The 16,259-nt window shown below is 38.2% G+C and overlaps 1 long non-coding RNA gene across 1 annotated transcript in view; it reads left to right on the top strand.

Moving 5' to 3' along the window:
* The window catches only part of LOC118544763 (uncharacterized), a 61,763-nt gene extending 45,925 nt beyond the window's left edge, over nucleotides 1–15,838 (top strand). The window contains exon 3 of the long non-coding RNA XR_013441066.1: nucleotides 15,557–15,838. This is a non-coding gene — a long non-coding RNA (uncharacterized LOC118544763). The remainder of the gene's footprint in view (nucleotides 1–15,556) is intronic.
* Nucleotides 15,839–16,259: the final 421 nt, after the last annotated feature.

Genomic DNA, 16,259 nt, shown 5'->3' with positions numbered 1-16,259 from the left:
GGTTAACAAAATGAATCAGACCTGTCATGAATCCGGTCTTCAAGGTAACAATAGTCTGGTAGATGAATAGATGTCTACAGATTATTCAAATTCAAGGTAAAAAGTGATAAATGAGTCACAAATAATAATATAAGATTTAAAAAGTGTGGTTACTAAATGCAATGTAGTATCCTGGGTTGGATCCTGAAACAGAAAAGGATGTTAGTGGAAAAACCAGTGAAATCTGAATTAAGTCTGTAATTTAGTTAATAGTATTATACCTTTGTTAATTTCTCAGTTTGGACAAATATGCCGTTGCGATTTAAGAGTTAATCTTCAGTGACACTGAGTGAGAGGGATACAGGCATTCTCTGCAATTTTTCTGATAACCTAAAATCATTTTTTAAAAAACTTTATGAAAGCGTGCAGGCATGTAGATGAGAAAGCCCCGGCAGAGGAAGGCTACATTGGAAAAGCCTCCTAGAGCAGGTGTAGTTTATATTGACCAGAGAGCTAATGCAAAACTAAAGAGGAGGTATATTCTAAGCAGAGTGAAAACACTGACAAAGGCAAAGAGGTAGAGTCCTGACTAACCAGAAAATATCAAACAGCAATAGCTCTTCCACTAAGTGGTTTGAAGTGTAGTTTAGAACCATTTCCCTGCTAGACTCAGAAATGGGGGACCGATCACTACATTTGGGTTTTGCATCATGTCCCAAACTTCTCATCTATCATTCAACCCAGTTCCCTCAGAAACTATCTGTCCCCATCTAGTGGGTCTTGTTTTCTTCCCTGATCCATGATGGGGACACATAACGTATTGTTACAGCCACTCTGACCCAGCTCTTTTGACATGGGACTATTTTGACATCACCTTACTCATGTTACAGTTTCAATTCAAATGCCCCTTAAAAAAATGAAGTCTCTCTTTCTTTCTCAGGGACTCTTGAGCATTTTGTTGGAGGAGCTACTTAGTACTGACCCTTTCAGCCTTGAAGTAAAGCAGGGCCTGAAAAAACACTCAGTGTTGCAGGGGTGAGGCATTCAGGGTCTGTCCTCGCTATTCTAGTACCTACTGTTTGTGTAAGGTGTGGCCATAATCCCCTTCTTTGGCTTTTCTGAATGGCTTCTTCACTGTGCTGGTAACTTAACCATTGTGTTGCCATAAACACGGAAGGAAGTGAAGTCATGTAGTTCAGGGCCTGGAATAAAAGAAGTGCCTAATGACATTGGCATTATGCTCAAGAAGATGTTTCTTCCTCAGAGGAGAGGTTGTCTCTTATTCATCTCAGAACCCCCCATACCACAATGCTTTATGCCTGTCAAGTTGAATACTCCTAGGAAAACATGAACAGCTTGTTGAGAGATCTTTCAATCACACTTGAGAACTGTACTATATTGCTAGTCTTCAGTGTATAGAAATTGGAATGCTTTGTATTGTAGCTATCTTAGCATTAAAGGGCTCTCATTGTATAAATTTTACATAAAGAAACTAAAGATCAAAGGGGTTAAGTGATTTGTTCAAGAGTATACAAGCTGGCTAGCAGCCCTGTTACTCTTGTATTTCCTATTTCACAGAAGGTAAGCCAACATATATTAAATATCTATTCTATGTCAGACTCTATCATGGGTACTTTCAAATAAATATTTTTAAACCGCAGGGTGCCTGGGTGGTTCAGTCAGTTAAACTCTTGATTTTGGCTCAAGTCATGATCTCGGGGTCATGGGATTGAGCCGGTCATCAGGCTCTTCACTGGGTGCAGAGTCTGCTCCAGATTCTCTCTCCCTCTCCCTCCCCCTGTTCATGCTCTCTCTCTCTCTCTAAGATAAATACATAAAGTCTTTATTTTTTAATTCTTTTTAGAGATTTAAAATCAGCACAAAGAGAAAATTCTTCAGTCTGATCTTGGTATTTGGAAGCTACTTCCTGCATTTCACCCATTTCAGCCCTGACTACTGAATTGTATTTTAATTGTGAGCAGTTAGAGTTGAATGCCTTGGCCTTAGAATGCATAGTGGCCCTAAATTTTAGCTTGCTGTCTAATCTAATTAAGTTCCTAAAGTCATGTGACAAGTTTCAGATTACCTTCTCTCTTTTCTTCATACCTGCTTTCTCTGCTATTCTATGACCGAGTAACTCAACATAAGATAACTCCTGTCATTGGGGTACCTGGTTAGCTCAGTTGGTTAAGTGTCTGACTCTTGGTTTGGGCTCAGGTCATGATCTCATGGGCCATAGTATCAAGCCCTGCTTTGGGCTCCATGCTCAATGGGGAGTCTGCTTGAAAGATTCTTTTCCTTTGCCCCTACCCCCCCCCAAATAAATAAACAAATCTTAAAAAAAAAAAAAAGATTCCCTTCCTCTGCCCCTCCCCTTCTCTCAAATAAATAAATAAAATCTTTTTAAAATCATTTGTTTATTTGAGAGAGAGAGAGAGTGTGCACGCGCACAAGAGCACAAGGTGGGGAGGGGCAGAGGGAGAAGCAGACTCTCCGCTGAGCAGGGAGCCTGCCCGATGTGGGACTCCATCCCAGGACCGTGAGATCATGATCTGGGCTGAAGGCAGATGCTTAACTGACTGAGCCACCCAGGCACCCCAATAAATAAATAAATCTTAAAAAAAAAAAAAAGACAATTCCTGTCACATTCAATGAATGACGCCATTCAGGTCAAAAACATTTGCTTCCTTCTAGGTGAAAATTGTACCTAATTCGGGTAGGATGTAGTGGCATGGTATGTGATAAGTGTGGCAATATATGGTAAAGGAGCAGCACAATGCCCTAGAAATTTCAATGCAAAATTGTGTGATTCTGTGCTTCATTTCTACAGTTAGAGGTAGGAATGTGTCATATATATATTTACCATACCATATATGTATAAGCTTGTCATACACATGACATATATATATGTTTACCATAACTGAGTTTCATCTCATTTGTAAATATTAAAAAATATTTTAAAAACTCGACGTATTAGTCACAGTATTGACATCATCAAAATGAGTCTGCATTGTTTCTATCATATTCAAAAATTAACGATATTTTATAAAAACCTGTATTTCTATTTAGACTTAATATGAAAGAGTACTTAGAGTTGAAACAGGGTAAAAATCTAAATACGGTGGAAAGCTATGACATAAATTGTTTCTGATAAAGCTTTATAGAATTTAGGGCTTGTCCTTTGTGTTCATCGGATTAATTGTTAATATATAGTAATTTAATAATTATGGTCTTCCTTTTTTATATTTTAAGAAGCACATGAATGGTTTAGAGCATAGATCTCTTCTTTAGGTGAGCAGAGTATTGTTACATGCTCAGGTTATTCCACTTGATCAAGGTAAGACCTATTTGTTCAATACCTTCTCTTTCCTTCTGAAGAATTATGTTTTTTTCGATGAATTTAGTTACAAATATTTGTTTTATGCATGCTAATTTTCTATTTGCCTACCACCATGCTTTTTGTTTGGCCTACTGGGTCCTCATATGGATGTTAGGGTAGATAGATGGATAGAGATTTTTATTGAAACTTGAGGCTTTCTAAGTTTCTTGAGAATGCCCTTTATTACTCTTCTGCATAACAATGTTATCCTTTGAGCTGTGGGCAGCTTACAGAAGCGATAACTAAGGATATGAATAGAATAAGAAAACATTGTTTTTTAAAACCAATATTCAAAAATGCATGAATGTCTTCTATTGAATCATGTCACATATATTTGGGGTCCCAATATATCATAATTTCTTTTTTTTCTTTTAGATTATTTATTTATTTGACAGAGAGAGAGAGACAGTGAGATAGGGAACACAAGCAAGGAGAGTGGGAGAGGGAGAAGCAGGCTTCCCACCAAGCAGGGAGCCTGATGCGAGGCTCGATCCTAGGACCCTGGGACCATGTCCTGAGCCGAAGGCAGACACTTAACGACTGAGCCACCCAGGCACCCCACCAATATATCATAATTTCAAAGCAATTGCTTTACTGTATTTCTTTCATAATTTGCCTACATCCAATGGTCTGCCTAATCTTTTGTTCCTGTAATGGTACGGGAGAAGTGCCTTAAATTCTGTGTTTTCAACAAAGATTCCTTTGACAAAATTGCCTCTTAAAAAGAAGCCACCTTCAATCAGGCAACCAATTAAATTCCCCATGAGGTCAAGACACATGGAAATGCTCCCACCCCTGGCTGACTCCTGCCTTTCCTTTCTTCACACATTTTGTTCTTGTTGTTCATAAATGTCTTCCCAAAACTATGCAGGCTTGCCAGGAGAAGACCTGATTCTGTTATGTTTAGTACAAACTCCCAGTTAGCACATTCCTTCTAGTCTTATTCCAAGAATGAAATTCCATGTGTCTTCATTAAGTTGTTTCATGTTAATCCCTTCACTCACTGATTCGTTTATTTTTCCAACAAATTTTTATTATCTGACTGAACTGTGTCAACCACGATATTTTAATCTAGACATGAAATAGGGATCAGAGAACTTTCCAGCCTTCATGGACTAATGGTGATACAGGTTTAGAAATAATCAAAATATAATGTACGATACATAAAAGTGTTAACTGTTACAGAAGTACAGAGGAGGAAGTAAGAAACTATATTTTGGGTGAACCAGGAGAAGCTTCCCAGAAGAGTTGGGTCATAAAAAGTGTGTAGGTGCCCATCAGGTGGAGAAGAAGAGCAGGAGAGGAATGACAGAGCCAGCAAGTCAGAAGAAGAATCTAGGCACTTTCTCAAAGAAAGTATGCAAATGGCCAATAGGTACATGAATGAGAGGCTCAACATCACTAATCGTCAGGGAAGTGCAAAGCAAAAACACAATGAGATATCACCTCATACCTGTTAGAATGGCTATTATCGAATAGATCAGAAATAAATGTTAGCATTATATATTTGAAAGTTTGAGAGAGTAGAACTTAAATATCACCACATGCACACGAAACAGCAATTATGTTAGGGAATGGAGGTTTAACCAACCTATTGTGGTTATCATTTTGTGATATATACATGTATCAAATCATCACATTCTATACCTTAAACATATATATATTATATGTCAGTGATATCTCAATAAAGTTGGAAAGAAAAAAGAGAAGTGTCTAGGAGAATAGAATTCAGCCAGATACTGGAAGGTCTATATCCCAATCATCTTGAGGACATGGGGGATTCCTAAAAGGTTTTCAAGCACAGATTGAAATAAATACACTTAACATCACAATTGCCTCTACATAATAAATATTGTTTTCCTTTTTCTGATACAGAATGTTTGTATGCTGTTTATTTAATTTGGCTATTGTTTTCTTTAGATGTGACTTTATTGTCTTAGCAGCCAAAAATGGTCCAGAACCTTTTCTTGTTTAATTAACTCTTTCCCTCCAAGTGCCTAGTAAGTACTCATAAAATTCTGCATGATGATAGGAAAGCATTCCCTTCTTGGAAAAGAGTTTGGTTATTGGGCCATCAAGATGCAGCTCATCTTTATGCTTATTTAATGTAACTTTGACCTTGAGAGCATTTCAATGTTTTATTCATTATTTAGTTCATGAGCTTGATATGGTCTCAGTTCCTGTTTAGGTCCTGCCGTAAGGAATTGAATCATGAAAGGGAAGCAGAAAGCCCTCTGCAGCCTATAAAACACAGAGGTCAGTCTGGGGAAAAACAGGTTTAGGAAACAGTGACTTTGTAAAACATAATTTAGCAAATCAAAAGAAAATAGTAGACCTTAATATATAATCTTCAATGGAGGAACAGAACTCAGATCTACCCTTCCACCACAAACAGCTGAAACAATGGACAAAATACATGAAACAACTGTGTCTAGATGTTTGGCAATAGGCACTGCAAATCTGTGATCCCTGATAAGTATTTTTTTGATCATACCCAGAGAAAGCCAGTACTGGGCTTTCCCACAGGCTGGAGATTAATTCATAGCCAAGGCTGAGGGTAGCTCCTGGCCCCTCCCCAGTGGGAAATTCTACTTGGGAAATTGAGAGTAGCCTAGAGCACCTCCTCTAGCCTCAACAGGGGGCTTGAGATATAGCCCCACATGTTGTAGAGTCTTCCAGCCCCATCTAACCAGACGGGCTGGTGTAAACACCTGGAAGCTGTGCAGCCCAGTGGTGCTGCAGCCAAAATGAGGGTACAAAGAGCCAATAGTTAGCGGGGCAAAACCAGTGGCCCTGTTTGGCCAGGGAACTTGCATTGTAGGTTGGATTGAATTAAGACAACAAAGAAGGAGTTTTACTGGTTTTAGAGCTGCTTCTCCCACTACACCTGAGCAGGGAATCTAATTTGTAGACCCATTTACTACTGAATACAGCCTCCGACGTGTCCAACCAGGGAAGTTAACCAGAGTCCATAGGAAGCTGCATAGCCCAGTCAACAGCCCTACATTCAGTGGTCCTTGAACAGAGAGCACAACCCGTGTCTACAGAACAGAACCAGTGGCCTCGCCCAACCAGGAAATTCAATGTACACTCGGGCCTGTTTCAGGCCACCACCAAACAAGGAACTGTATTAGGCCCTGGACCCTGGCCTACTGCCCTGCCAATCCCACAGGGCAGGGATGCTAACTCATAGTCCTAGCCACTACTGAATATACCATTTGTTTTTTTTTTTGTACAAATTGCCCCATATTTGGCCATTGGGATTTCCTTCAAACTGACTCCTCTATCCTTCTGACATATTCCCATCATTTTTGAGTATCTCCTTATTTTCTGGTCCCATAGAATATTCCAAACTTATCTCGAACTTTTTTTGGTCTCAGTCTTGGAATCAACCATTTATGCATGGAGCTCTGGTTTCTTTTATTAGGGATTAGTTTAATGTATAGTGAATGAAAATGAGAGCTCATATTCCACCACTTTAAGTCAATCCTAAAATATAAGTCTAGGAAACAGTATGAGTCATAGATCATAGTAGAAAGACAAGAAAAGACATGTGGAAGCGTGGGTTTTCATCAAGTGATCGGCTTTAAAACAAAAATGCTGTTGGCTTTCAGTTTTACCAGCTGAAACATATCTTGGTATTTTAGACACTATTAAACTTTTACTGGAGTCAGAAAGTGATGATGGAGGGTGGTGTTAAACTGCCCTGTGGGATTGCTGGGCTGCACCGAGCTTCAGACATGGGTCATAGGCAGGACCACAGAGCTGATGTTTGAGTCATCATAAAATTCTGGGCTTGGAGCACCGTGCACAGGAACTGAGTTTAGAGTCAATGCATGAGCCACCTTGTTCCCCAAATGACTTGGTAGTAAGGGAATTGCTCACAATGCCCAGCTAAGCTCTGGCTGCAGTTCAACCACCTCTGCGAGGGAATCCAAAAGAGAACGTCGGCGTCTTTTGTGCTGAGAAATGGGATTGTGACACTAGAAGACATTTTCTGTCGGAATTTCTGTGAAAAGGGAAGTTCAGTCACAATTTTAAAGAAATGACTATCATTTGGCCCATTTCACAGGGTAAATTCGGTTTTCAAAATGACTCTCCTGAATTTTTAATCAATCTTCAAACATCATTCCATATCTTTCAACACAAGAGTGAAAATTGATATGATTAGTATGTAACTGGAACTCGTAACACTTGCCTAGTGCCCAAATCCTGAAGCTACTTAGGTAAAATTCCAGGCTTTTTTTTTTTTAAAGATTTTATTTATTTATTTGAGAGAGAGAATGAGATAGAGACAGAGAGAGCATGAGAGGGGGGAGCGTCAGAGGGAGAAGCAGACTTCCTGCTGAGCAGGGAGCCCGATGTGGGACTCGATCCCGGGACTCCAGGATCATGACCTGAGCTGAAGGCAGTCGCTTAACCAACTGAGCCACCCAGGCGCCCTCCAGGCTTTTTTAAAAATGAAAAAACCCTCAGAAAGTGTACACATTTTCCCACCCGAATTGGCATAAAGAGAGAGAGGGAGAGAGAGGGCACAGGCTTGACCTTTTTTCAGGAGTACATCGTATGCATTTCTACATTTCTTTTTTTTTTTTTAAAGATTTTATTTATTTATTTATTTATTTGACTCCATTTCTACATTTCTATATCTTTTCTCTAGTCTGTGTTTTTCTTCAACACTTTGATTAAAAAAAAAATAGAACTGGAAAGAATCTCCTTCCATCCCAGCCCACTGGGAGTTAAGCTAGACTTGCCAAGGATAAAGAACTCACCAGACCGCTGAATAGTGCTGATGGTAACTCCTTTTTCAAGTGGGAAAGCCTAGAAATCTATCAGGGGGATGAGAAGGTGCTAATACGGGTCTCCTCCTGGGTTCTTCTCCCTGCGGCATGTCATTTCTACCTTAGAAAGTAGTCATCTGAGCCGTGCTTCTCATTCCACCCTAGAAGCTGGCCTTGAATTGCCTCAAGAAGTCAGGCAGTGGAGGAGTTCCCTCTCTGGAATGTTGAGCAAGTACATTTTTACCTGATACAGTAACCCTGGGTTCATCCTTGGCTCTGAAAGCTTCTCCTCCCACACGGTCTCGGTCTGCAAATCAACTTCTCCTCATCCCACTGTGCTTGTTTATGCCACTGCTTCATCTGATGATTTTTTGTAATGGTAACATCCGTTGCGTATCTGCCTTTAGGAGGTTGTAGTGATGAGTGAGGTAGTATGTGTTCAAATGAAAGGAAAGCACTTCAGCTGCACCCTTTGCTGGGGGCATAGTGTCGCAGAACACGTCATTTTCCCAGAATGCCTCAGATTTAATCAGGGAAGGTGTCCTTTTACATATAGGAAAACACAGTTCCCAAAGAGTGAGGAGACTTAGTGGAAACACAGTTGAAGACGTAAATAATCCAAATTTAGAACTCAGATTTCCAGATTCCAAGGGCTATGTTTAAAACACCACCGTCTCTCTCCTCCATGGAGTATGCAAGAAAGTTGTATTAACATGCACGAGACCCCACTTCATAGTTACACAAAACTGCGGTTTTCTAGACTCTAAAAGACAAGACAGACAGCAGAATGCATTTAACTGACAAGAAGCCTATGTGAAACCATTTAAAAGTAACTTTATACCCATTGACTTTACATTCATATTAGAGCCTAGTTCTAAGCATGGTTTTAGAATTTTGTAAACAATGTTTATTCCTTGCTGGCTTAAAAAGTAATACAGGATCAATGTATTGATCCTTCTTTGAAAATGCAGACAAATGTGATATAAAAGATGTGAAACATAACGTAAATGTAATGTAAACACATAAACATCATGGTTAAAGATTACAATTTTGGTTAGTAAAATCCCCAAACATTTCTGTCCATATTAATGTAGTTATATTTGGGGGCACCTGAGTGGCTCAGTTGGTTAAGTATCCAACTCCTGATTTCAGCTCAGGTCATGATCTCAGGGCTGTGAGACAGAGCCCTGCGTTGAGCTCCATGCTGGACGTGGAGCCTGCGTAAGATTCTCTCTCTCCCTCTGCCTCTCTCTCTCTCTCCTTAAATAAATAAATAAATAAATAAATAAATAAATAAATACAATTTTATTTTTTGCATTTTTATTTAGATATAATTGACATATACCATGTTAGCTTCAAGTATACAACACGATGACATATATATATATAGTGAAATGATCATCACAATAAGTCTAGTTAACAATCAATACCATGCATAGTTATACATATTTTTGTGTGATGAGCACTTTTGAGATCTAATCTCTTAGCAACTTTCAAATATACAATACATTATTGTTAACTCTAGTAGTCACTATGCTGTACGTTACATCCCCACAACTGAGGTTTTTATAACCCAAAGTTTGTACCTGTTGACCACCTTTACCCATTTCACCCACTCTCTGCCTCTGACATGACAACCAGCAATCCGTTCTCTGTATATGTGACTTCAGCTTTTTGTTTTTTGATTTTAGGGATGTTTTTTAGATTCCACATGTAAGTGATATTATCTGGTATTTGTCTTTCTCTGGCTGACTTATTTCTCTTAGCATAGTCCCCTCAAGGTCCATCCATGTTGTCACAAATGGCAGGATTTCCTTCTTTTTTATGGCTGAATAATATTCCATTGTATAGATATACCACAGCTGCTTTATCTGTTCATCCATTGATGAACACAGGTAGTTTCTGTATCTTGGCTATTGTAAATAATGCTGCAATCAACATGGAGTGTAGAAATCTCTTCAAGGTAGTGTTTTCATTTCCTCCAGTTAAATATCTAGTAGTGGAATTACTGGATCATATGATATTTCTTTTTTTAATTTTTTGAGGAACTTTCCTACTGTTTTCCATTGTAGCTGTACCATTTTGCATTCCCACTAACAGAGCACAAGGGCTCCATTTTCTCTACATCCTTGCCAATATTTACATCTTGTTTTATATATTTTTATGTTACATAATTACATTTATAATTATATAAATTATGTAGATTATATGACATACAATGGCATATATTATATAATTTTATTATAACATTGTATCTATTAATATTTATTAATAATATATTAATGTTTTATATTAATAAATCTTTCATTAAAACATCAGACAGTTCCTACTTCTTTGAAGAACTCCCTCTTACACTGATCATGAAACTTTGCCTGTGAACTTATACAACCCGAGTTTTAATGACTATTAAGTAATTCTACTAGATGATTAGCCATAATTTATGTAAATATTGTGCAATAATTGTGTAAATAACATTGTTGAGACATGAAGGAGTCCTTTTTAATATTATTAACAGTGGTCTAATTAATATTCATATATGATGCAAATCCATAACTTTTCCCTTAGAATAAATACATATAGGTGAAATATATATATTAAAACTTAAAAGTTTTTTTTTTTTTTTTTTTTTTTTTTTAAAGATTTTATTTATTTATTTGAGAGAGAGAATGAGACAGAGAGAGCATGAGAGGGTCAGAGGGAGAAGCAGACTCCCTGCCGAGCAGGGAGCCCGATGTGGGACTCGATCCCGGGATTCCAGGATCATGACCTGAGCCGAAGGCAGTCGCTCAACCAACTGAGCCACCCAGGCGCCCAAAACTTAAAAGTTTTTATCACATATTGCTATACTGCCTCTAGAAGTAGGCAAGTTACTCAAGTTACACTCTTCCAGCACAGTCTGTCTCCCTGTCTCTGTTGCAATCATTAGGATTCCATCCTGCTACATGAAACAGAAAGATCTGACCACAGACATTTTAAAAAGATGTCTATTTGTCGCAGGCCACAAAAAAACAAGGGTCAGGGCCTGCCTGATACTGGTGCTCAACATCCCCAAGGAGCCTGTCTTCTGATTTTCAGCTTCGCAAAGTAGCATTTGGTTTGCATTCTCTGTGTTGCAAAATCACTGCCCCACACTTGCCCATACTTGTGTTAGCATCGCTGGTCCAAAGCAGGGGAAAAGTCCCCAACTTTATTTTTGCGAGACTTCATCATTTGGAAAGGCCCTTCCTGGGGACATCTACCTACATTGCATAGTAGCACACCCCTCATTACCAGGGAGCCTGGGCGGGTGGGGTTATTTTAGCCTTTCAGTTTCTATAATAGGGAAAGGCAGGAAGAGGGGCTTCAAATGTCTTTGGGGTAGTCATCCTCAGGGCTTGCAACATACGCTGTGCCTATTTGAAGTTTTTTTTTAAAATGTAATGCTAAAATTGCCCCAAAACACATGGATCAAAATATACTCTCACCAACGATGTTGGAGAGTGTCAGCTGGTATTATTATTTGGTATTATTAATTAGAGAACTATTTTCAAATGTATCTCCTTTACCATTAACAACTTTTTTTGCCCAGTATATTCTTTGCCTATATTTCTAATTGGGCATCTGTGATACATTTGTTGTTCCTTTTATATGTACAGTTTTGTACTATCTTTTTCACTCAATATTATTTCATATGCATTTTCCTATGCCATTATATGTTTTAAAAATTGACATTAAATACCTGCTTAATATTACATCATATGACTATATGGTCCTTTTATTTTTATCTTCCCCCAATTTTCCCTAACCTTTTACTCTCTTGAATAATTCTGTTCTGAATAGCTTTATGTGTAATTTTTGTCTGCATCTTGGATTATTAGGGTCCTATGAATATCAACTTCCATCTACTTTGATATTGTGGTCTAGTACCTTTTTAAAGTTTTTTAAACATTTTTAAAAACTATTTTTTAAATGATATTTTTATTCTGGAATAGTTTTAGACTTTTAGGAATGTTGTAAAGATAGTACAGAAGGTTCCCATAAACCCTGTATCCAGTTTCTCCAATTGTTAACACCTGACATTAGTAGCATACGTTTGTCACAACTAATAAGTAAGTATTGATACATTATTATTCACTAAAGCCCATACTTTATTGAGATAGCCTTAGATTTTACCGGTTGTCCTTTTTCTGCTCCAGATTCCCATCTAGGCTATCATTTAGCCATCATGTGTCCCTAGGATCCTCCAGATGGTGGCAGTTTATCAGCCTTCCCTTGTTTTTGATGACCTTGACTGTTTTGAGAAATACCGGTCAGGTATTTTGTTGAATCTTATTTAATTCGTACTGTTTTCCTCATCACTAGACAGACGTTATTAATAATTTTGGGGAGGAAGAACACAGAGGTAGAATACCATTTTATCACATCATATCAAGGGTACATGCTGTCAACAGGCTTATCACTGATGCTGTTAAGCTTGATCACTTGGCAGAGGTAATGTTCTTAAGGTTTCTCCATTGTGAGCTTATTCTTTCCACCCCTTTCCATATTGTACTCTTTGGAAGGAAGTCACTATGAGTAGCCCATACTTAAAGGGTGGAAATTATTCTCTACTTCCTTGAGGGGGCAGTATCTATACAAACTATTTGGAATTGTTCTGCCCAGGTTAGTTATTTATTCAATCATTTATTTATGTCACTATAAACTCATGGATATTTGTTATAGACTTTGGGTTGTAATTCAATTCTACATTATATCTCTTCTTGTTCAAATTGTTTCAGCTTTGGCCATTGAAAGCTCTTCTATTGACTCCTATGTCCCTTTCGCATACCTTCACCTTTGGTTTTGGTGGTGCTGGTGATGGTGTTTAAGGGGTTTTTTTGTTTGTTTGTTATTTTGGTGTTTTGTTTTGTTTTTAGCACTTTTTTACTTCATGACACTACAAAATCCTCCAGACTCATTTTGTGTATTTCCTGCCCCAGTTCTAGAATCAGCCATTTCTCCATGGAACCTGGTTCCTTTTATTGGAGAATAGTATTAGAAACCAAGATCTGGACACTGGGTTTATTTAGTATTTATATCCTGTGGTCCTGGATATATTTTCTCCAATTTTAATTTGATTGCAATTAAATATATATATATATATATAGTTAGATAGATAGATGATAGATAGATAGATAATGTACTATGTATATCACATCTTCAATTTAAGCCTATTCTTTGTGTCCTGTTCTTTTAGAAATAAAGCATCTACGTTTCTTTTAATATTAATGTGAGTAAAGGGGATGCATGAGTATTTGCCTGAAGGACAGAGGCCTTTCACCCTTCCTGAGGTTACCCGAAATTCTCAGCCTCAGTCATGGTCACCCTTTCCAAGCTCTGTGAACTTGCACTGAAGGAACAAGAAGCCCCACTCTATCATTTTGCATCACCTCGGCAAACCCAACCACAAAACAGTACTTCTATGCTATTTTATCTGCCTTTTTATTTCCCACTAAGTAGCCCCAAGATTATGCCTCTGAAAAATAAATTTTATATAGCAAAGTGGTAGTAGAGCAAAATATATGTGTGATTTGAAGCTCCATTTTGTACACTTCTGTTTTTAACACCATTTTTGGTGAAATGAAAAAACAAAAAGAGCAAATTTCAGAAACGTGAGGAGAGCCTATTCTTTTTTTTTTTTTTTTTTTTTGTCTCATTAAACTTTTGTTTTAATGGGTCTCAAAATTCTGTGACAGATTTTTGGTCAAGTTGTTTCCATTAAAAAGTACTGATTTGAAAAACTAATAACTTAAAACTGTCACACACACACTCAAAAAAAACATCGTAGGCATTATAGAGAGACAGAGATCATTGGCATAAGAGCTAAAATAAGTACAGAGAAGTAATGCAGTGGAGAATCCATCAATCACATTAACAGCAAATGACACAATAATCATTTATCTATTATCATACAAGTAAGTGTATCCAGTCTAGACTGCAGAAGCACTTAAACACAAAGGTGTCAATAATTATAAATATAGAGTAACTATAACAATAATAAACATTAATTCTAAATACCTTCTAGATTGTATTTATCAACATAGCTTATTTTAGGAAATGGTTATAGGAATTATGGTTCATGTTGGCTACTAAATCTGATTTGGGGAATTGGGTAAAAAAAAATACATGTTCAGATTTTTCAAATAAAAAAAAACATTCATGGGGTGACTGGATGGCTCAGTTGGTTAAGAGTCTGCCTTAGGCTCAGGTCATGATCTCAGGGTCCTGGGATAGAGCCCCACGTCAGGCTCTCTGCTCAGCGGGAAGTCTGCTTCTCCCTCTGTGCACGCATGCTCTCCCTTTCTCTCACTCTCTCTCTCAAATAAATAAATAAAATCTTTAAAAAAAACTTCACATTGGATAAAAAAGATTCCTAAATGAATAGAATTTTATATTTACATAACCAGTGGTTTAAGTATTTCCAAATATTTTTTATTCATTTTCAAATTTTTATTAATCAATTTCATGTCCAATAAAAAGAGCTAAAGCAAGTGGCTCACCTCGACCACATTTCCCAGTCATGACTCCCGTAGCCTTAAACAAGGAAAGATCACTGTTAAAGACGATCACTCTGATAATTTTGGCCAGTTAAATCACAAAAATAGTGTGGAATTTAACACATACCTAGATAAAGTCAGAAACTGTCCCTAAAGGGCCCTAAATTTTGTGTCATTCAAAGACTCAATCTCCCCCTTTCGTTGAGTTGTTTATTTAGAAGAGTATTTCATTAGCAGAGTGTGGCCAGTGACTCACAGTGAGACAGGACAGTTGGGGAGGAGCTGGGCCTGACAGAAGGGCCCACTGTATCCACTGGGAAACCCAACCCAGGTTCTAAGGCTGACAGCTGGGCTCAGGCTCAGGGACATTTAGTCAGAGAATATTGACCAAGGACACCGTCCATGCCAGGAACCCTGGGGACCGCCGGTGATCATTATCTTCATCTAGGGAGTCCTTGGCACACGTGCCAGAGGACTGGGGTGAGAGGGGGGATCCATGACACAAAATAGGAGTCTCAGTGTGGTGTGGTCCTCGCCACCAGAGCCCCAGGTGTCCCTGGGGAAGCAAGGCCTTAAGCAGTGGACTAGATTTCAGGGACAGGTTTCCAATATCCCATAGTGCATTTGCCCAGAAAAATAACAAGTTCCTAGCTTCCTGAGGAGAACCAGGCAGGTGACTGAACAAAGATCTTGAATTGGATTAAGGCAGAAGCCCAGTTTAGAATCACAGGCACATAGCAAGGGGTGGGTTTGGGGATAAGACCTCCTTTTGAGAATATGACACTGAGGGGAGACTGTGATTTGGACATGAGTGTAGCAGTCAAAGGTCAGCAGGACACTTTATTTCTAAATCAACGAAGAGGAAAAGGGTCTTGGTCTCAGAAAACCTGTTTTTGGAACAGAGCACCATGGAAAGCCTCGGGACTTCAGGACTGACTTGCTACCTCAGCAGCAGCCTTTGGTATGAGCTCACCTTAATAAAGATGGGAATCGAAGATTTCTGCCTACAGGACTGGAAGAGCTTCGGGCAGGGACCAGACTGTGGGGAATTGGGCAGGAGAGACGCTCAAATCAGCAGCCCTGACAACGAGCCGCAACCTGATATCCTGGATGGAATCCCAGGACAGAAAGAGGTCACTAGGTAAAAACAAAGGATATCTGAATAAAGTATAAACTTCAGTCCATTCGAATGTATCAATTGTGTACTATTTGTTACAAATGTATCGTCCACTGTGAGATAGTAACAATAGGAAAATCTGGGTACAGGGTATCTAGCAATCCTCTGTACTACCCTGGAAACTTTTCTATAAAATTAAAACTATTCAAAAGTAAAATCTTATTTAAAAAGAAATTAGACTTCTCACCAGTTTTCTCTTCTTTTTCCTCTTTCTCTTGTAAACACTTTTCCTTATTCAATGAGAAAATAGCAATTCTAATTTATTTGATCTGAATAGACAACTCAAAATGTCTTTCAGTAATACATTTCTGCATATATTTTGTGTATATCATACACAAAAACTGACCCATTTGCATACATACTACTCTGTGTTAAGAATAAAGAACAAAATATAGTGTGGCTTCAAATATAGTAACTAATTTGAAAAC

Source organism: Halichoerus grypus, chromosome 9 (genome assembly GCF_964656455.1).
Source record: "Halichoerus grypus chromosome 9, mHalGry1.hap1.1, whole genome shotgun sequence".
Taxonomy (NCBI): domain Eukaryota; kingdom Metazoa; phylum Chordata; class Mammalia; order Carnivora; family Phocidae; genus Halichoerus; species Halichoerus grypus.
This window is presented reverse-complemented; position numbering and strand designations above follow the sequence as displayed.